A 6,552-nucleotide genomic window follows, 5' to 3' on the forward strand; every position below is an offset into this window, starting at 1 on the left:
TACAGATATTGTAACATAGAAGCCCACACCTGAAACCTCTATGTTCATGCTGACCAATGCCATCCCAATCAATTAGTATATATGTATATTTTAAAGATTATAGTGGAGCTTAAAAATTCCTATAACCTAGTGCTGGTGTAGCCATTTTAATGTGATAGCCAACATTACTTGTGTTTAGGGTGATGCTGATGTAAACAAACCTACTGCATTGCCAGTCATATGAAAGTGTAGCATTTACAGTTATGTAAGGTGCATAATACTTGATAATGATAATAAGTGACTATGTTACCAGTTTATACTTGTAATTATTAGAGTGTACTCTTTCTGCTTATAAAAAATGTTTGTGTAAACAGTGTGCTGTGCCACCCTGGCAGCAGCCTCACATATCTCACGATTACCGAGACTCTTGATTGCATCATTTTAGCTTGTGCTTGATTTAATTTTGTGTTGTTTTGTACAATGAGATGCTAGACAGGCTTGTAGCCTAGGATGGTAGGCCATACCATACAGCCTACCTGTAGTGCTAGGCCAGTCCACCTAGGTTTGTGTAAGTGCATTCTAGGATATTTACACATCCACAAAATCACCTAACAATGCATTTCTTAGATGTACCCCTGTCATTAAGTGGCACATGATTGTAAATGCATATTCAGTTGGTGAGGTGGTGCTGTGAAACAAAACTTGCCAGAAAGCAGGGCTTCCTGTGATTAGGCATTGCGGGTTCTAGCTGCAGCTCTTTCCTGACCGCTGGGCAGGTTCTTTGGCCTCCCTGGCTCTGGGCCTCATCTGCCCAATGGGGAGGCTGGGCTCTGTCTCCTCAAGCCTGGGTGTTTATGGTGCAGCTAAGCAGACACTGTCTACCCTCTTGTTTGGGGATCCAGGCTTAGTGGTGAAATTGTGGGGGTGCTCCTTTTGTTTTCCCCATAGATACGCTTCTCTCCTCCCACACCAGCCTTTCTGAGAGGTGCACCAGAGGTGGTCACCAAGGACATTTGAAAACTGTTTTCCTCTTTTCCTGAAAAAATGCCATGCCATTATCAATATGTGTTTGTTTTGTTTCTAATGAAGGAAGTGAACCCCTTTTATTGGAAACACCTTGTGGAAGGAGGCGAGGGCCTCTCTCTGCAGTCTGGCAGCTGAGAGCAGAACTGCCGGCTGCTTCCCACCTGTCCCCCTAGCCAAGACTGACACTGCCCCAAATGCTTTCCATACGTAAACCTTGGTGAAGTTTCCTATGGACAGAGAGCAGATTGGGCGCCAGTCACTGTTTCTGGCCAAGGAAACTCAAACCACATGCTTGGATGGGAATCAAAAAGTGGTTCTCCCAGAGGCACAAAGTAAGCTAGTGGCACCTTTTCGTCCTAGTCATTGACCCTTTCTCAAGGACCAGGCACCAGCCAAGCCTATAAAGTAATTGCAAATTGCAGTACTGAAAACCATGTGCACTTGGATAAGGACAACTGATGCTCCTCAAGAGGCAGTCATCCACTTTACCTCCTAAAAAGCAACAGAGGGGCCTGGGAACTAGGAGGAAGGTAGTACACATGGGCAATTTCATCTGGCATCCCAGCTTCTCAGTCTCAGTATAGGGCCAGGAGGTGGAGCACAGACAGGTCCTGTGCCCTGGTCCTCCTGGGTCCCAAAGTGAGTATCAGAGACCCCACTGACTGGGAGCCAGGTTGATGGCCTCAGGTTTATGAGAGTTTTGAGGAAGGGCATTAGGCCTGTTGGTGGGTGGTGGCCACAGCCATCCTGAGAATAAGGTGTCCTGCAAGGACAAAATCAGCAGCCTTAGAATCTTCTAGAGAACAGTCCCTGACAATGCTGCCCATCTGGCAATTTGTAAATATTTTCTGTCAAAAACCCTATTGGAGCTTCAGTTCAGCATGGTGCCAGGGAATGAGCTCAAGCTCTGTAGCCAGAACAAAGTCTCCTTTTTCCTACCCCAGTTAATTGCTTCTACATCTAACCCAGTCATTTAACAGCCTTGGAACCTCAGCTTCCTCACCTGCAAAATGGGAAGAATGGTAACCACTGCAGAAACTTTTGCAAGGATTAGCTCTATAGTTTAGTTAAATGAATGGGCTTGGAACCCGGGATGCCTGAGTTCAAAGCCCTCTCTACCACAGTCCAGATCAGTGGCCTTGATGAAGTTAATCATTCTCTCCCTGCCTCCTTTTTCTTACCTGTTAAATGATGATGATAATAATAGGACCCACCTCATCAGGTTGTAGTGAGGACTGAATGAGTTAATACTTGTAAAATCTCTTGGAATAGTGTCTGGTACAGAGTAAGCATTCAGTAATAGATGAGTAAGCACTCAATAACAGGATGAGTTAACATTTATTGTGCGTTACAGCCCTTCACACAGTGGCTGGCATTCCGGACATGCCCAATGACTGCTGGTTATTATGACAACTGGGTCTATTACCCACTCAGCCAAGGAGAGGAAAATTTGTCCTCACCTCTCATTTCCTCCCTCTCGACCTCCTGCTATGATTCAGATGTGCTCTGAATCCCTGGAGGCATCATCCTGGCCTTGAGGGAGGAGAAGGAGGAGCTGTGGGCCAAGTGAACGAGCAGGGATGTCAAACTGGCAGCTGGGAGCCCAGGCCAAGGATCAGCTGACCTTTCCACAGGAAGAGGAAAAACCACAACAGCCCTCCCTTTTCTGAGCTCTCACTGAGTCACGCTAAGTCATTCTTGAGTCTCGCTCCCGGACAAACAAGTTTCTACACAAGCTGGAGAATGTATATTTAGGATCCCAGGCTCTGTGCTCAGACCAGGATGATCTGATGAGGCTACCTGGGGGAAGAGGGAGATAGACTGTAGGGGAGAGGGTTCTGGCTTCCAGGGGTCTCTAAACCCCTGAGGCAGCTACAAAAGAGGCTGTGTACCTGTCTTAAAGAGTTATATTCTTTTTGGAATCAGAGGAGAGGAGAAGGAGAAGTAGTCTCTGGTTGGCTCTTTAGCATAATTACTATTATTTTTGCTAAAATTAGCCCATTTACTCTATAAATATTGGAGGGTCCACCATGTGCCAGGCACATGCTAAAAATGCTCTTAAAGAAGGTTTCACAAAATCCTAAACAATTACTATATAATATTTTTAGTTTATACCATTCGTGGGTTCAAAGTGTGGTGGGGGCTTAATGGACAAGGAGCACACACAAGCTTTACAGAAGAAATGACTGGGAGTTGAGCAGTTGGTAATCCACCTGAGTTAAAACTCTACCTCTGCTACTCCCTCTTTCTTGGTCTCTCCACCTGTAAAATATAATGGCACCATCTTTAACAATTTTGTGTGTGAATTGAGTGAGATAAAACATACAGCATGCTGGGAATATAGTATTTTATTTTAAAACAGTAGCTGCTTTTAATCAGTGAAAATCTGCATATGCCTGAAAATTCCATGTGAGTATTTTATTTTTTACAAATTACAGCATATTTATAATTTGCTATTCAAGTTTTTGTTTCATGGATGGTTGCATCTGAACCTATAATCCTGTAGGCAGAACCACTGAATACTGTCCAGGTTGCCCAAGATCCCTGCACACATATGGCCAGAGTGTTAATGAGTAGGGGTTCAACGATGGGCTCACATATTGTCTCTTCTGCCCAGACTGCCTAGCCTTTGGAACCATCCACACAAGTTGGCTGCATCTTGAAGTTGGGGAGAAAAGGAGAGAAAGACAGAATTTCTCCAGGACTCCAGGACACTTTGAGTTCAGAAACTCTGTGATTCCTCCTTCAGAAAACTCTTGTCCCCTCAGTGGGTGAAGGATCTCCTGTATGATGAATGAACCTTCACCAAATTGTGCAAAATGCCTATTGAGTGTCAACTTGTGCCAGGCATGTGAGTTGCATGTGCTTGCTTGCCATCATCTATAATTCCCATATAAAGTAAGAATGGCTACAGCATCCCAAAGAAAACAGCGGCTTTAGGCCATTCATCACTTTAGGGAATAAAAGTATCCTTGGTTCTTTCTTGTTTTGCTATCTTCTATTATTTCATAGAACCTTGTCTCCATTTCTATTTTTTGAGATCTCTTCCTCTCTCTCATCATCTAGACCAGTGATGGCGAACCTATGACACGCATATCAGAGGTGACACGCGAACTCATTTTTTTTATTGTTTTTTCTTTGTTAAATGGCATTTAAATATATAAAATAAATATCAAAAATATAAGTCTTTGTTTTACTATGGTTGAAAATATCAAAAAATTTCTATATGTGACATGGCACCAGAGTTAAGTTAGGGTTTTTCAAAATGCTGACACGCCGAGCTCAAAAGGTTCGCCATCACTGATCTAGACTGTGGCACAGCACATCTTTGAGAGGGCTTTTACTCCTCACTCACCTCCCTTTTCCCTGTAGGGTTATTTAATTGTGAGTTCTCCTATGACATTTAGGGATTTGGTTTATTAATTTATGTGCATTGTATTGTTGCTAAGTTTGGTCTGTGGTGAGTCCCCAACTAGAACACACACTCTTTGCAGTCAAGGGCCATGTATTTTCTTTCTTTCATGGTCCTGATGTCTTTTAAGGGTGTCATCAAAGCAATTTTCAAAAAACAACTCCCTAAAATAGGGCCAAAGAATATTTGAGATGTGCTTGGCTGTAATATTATCAAGAGAATGTAGATGTAGTACCTAAACTTTCTGGATATTCCTGAAATACCCACTATTCAAAGTTGGCCTAGAATAAGATAGAATTATGTCTGGCCCTCACATGCCTCTCCACTGATCTCACATTGCACTCCTCCTTGCTCTTTAATATCAAGACTCACTGGCTCTTTCAAGTACTTTAAAGACACTACTTTGCACATACTGTTCCCTTTGTCTAGAATGCTTCCCTCCTCCCTCTGTCCCCACCCTCTGCTCACATTAGCTCATTAGCTCCCACTCACCCTTGAGGACTTCTCTCGGTTCTTACTTTTTCAGAATCTCCCCATGATTTCCCTCACTAGGCAAAAATCTCTTTATTTCTAATCTTCTTGTAGCACCATTACTTCTACTTCAGGAAAACTAATACCTAACACATTTGCTGTGTAATTGACTAGGGCCGATATCATTTTCCCTCTCTAGATGGCAAGTTCCATAAGGGGAAGGCTGGTGTCTCTTTCTATTCATCATTTCATTCTTAAGACCGAGCATGTAATAGATATTCAATTAATCTTATAAGCAAATAATTTGATATAAACACTTGTATTTAAATCAATCCACAATCATTTACTGAGCATCTATTGTGGAAGAATGTGATGAGACTTAATGAGTGCTAGAGGCAAAGACCAACAGTAGTTAGCATAATAAATGCAAGAAGTTCGTCAGAAGGCTGATGGACTTTGATATTCAGCAGGGCTGAAAATCTGCATATTATTACCTGCTGCTGGCTGAACAGCTGAAGGCAACTCCCCTAACCTGCTAATCCTTTATTGTTTACCAAACCTTACCATTGATGTGTGTTTGCTTTGCTGAAGGGCAAATGTATATTGTAGTAAATAAAAAGCCATGGGTCCAGAGATTCAGAGAGCTTCTCCACTAGAGGGAAGTGATCCACCTGGTTCCCCAGGCCTTCCAAATTTATATTTCTTGTCTAGTATTCTGTTTATGTCACGGCCTCTTCTCCAGATTCCTGAACCCTTGCTGCAAAAGTCTGCAGCAATTGAGGATAAGGAAAAAGGAAAATGCTATGAGTTATTGAGATGCTAACAGCAGACAGGATATTGAGTGGTGGCAAAGTAGAGTAAAGAGCAGGCCAAGAAAATTGGAAATGAAAATTGAATGGTGTTAGAAAGCAAAGCACACAGAATGGGATGGGCTTCACTCAGGAGGGTGATGGAATGCCGTTGGGGCTGGTTAGAGAGCTGATATGTTTGTTGCTATGTCAAATTAGTGGCACCACTGAGTAAGAGTATGTACATTAGCTATCTATTGCTGCATAACAAATTAGCCCAAAACTTTGTGGCTTAGAACAACACATTATCTTATAATTTCTGTGGGAAGGGTTTTGTTGGGCCCTCTGCTCTGGATCTCTCGCAGGGCTGGCCCTGTAGTCTCACCTGAAGGCCTGACTAGAGAAGTATACATTTCTAAGTTCACTCACATGGTTGTTGTTGGGATTCAGTTACTTATGAGCTGTTGGGCTGAGGGCCTCAGTAACCTACTGGCTAATGTTCAGAGGCCTCCTTTGGTTCTTTGCCTTGTGGGGTTCTTCACAGGGTAGATCACACTATGGCAGCTGGCTTCATCAGAGTGAGAGGGCAAATGAGAGTGCATGTGAGGGAGTAAGAGCATGACAGAAATCATAGCCTTTTCTAACCTATTCTTGGAAGTCACAGCTTATCATTTTATGTCATATTCTATGAGTTAGGACAAGTCATTAGATCCAGACCACACTCAAGTTGAGGGGATTACACAGAGGTAGAGATAATTGTGGGGGCGGGGTCATTTCAGATGTTGCTTACCACAGTCCATGATTGCTATGGCCAGTTAATACTAAAAGGAAGAGCAATATTATTATGCTTATATTTCATGGGTTATGAATTGTGTT

Source organism: Myotis davidii, unplaced genomic scaffold (assembly GCF_000327345.1).
Source record: "Myotis davidii unplaced genomic scaffold, ASM32734v1 scaffold132, whole genome shotgun sequence".
Taxonomy (NCBI): domain Eukaryota; kingdom Metazoa; phylum Chordata; class Mammalia; order Chiroptera; family Vespertilionidae; genus Myotis; species Myotis davidii.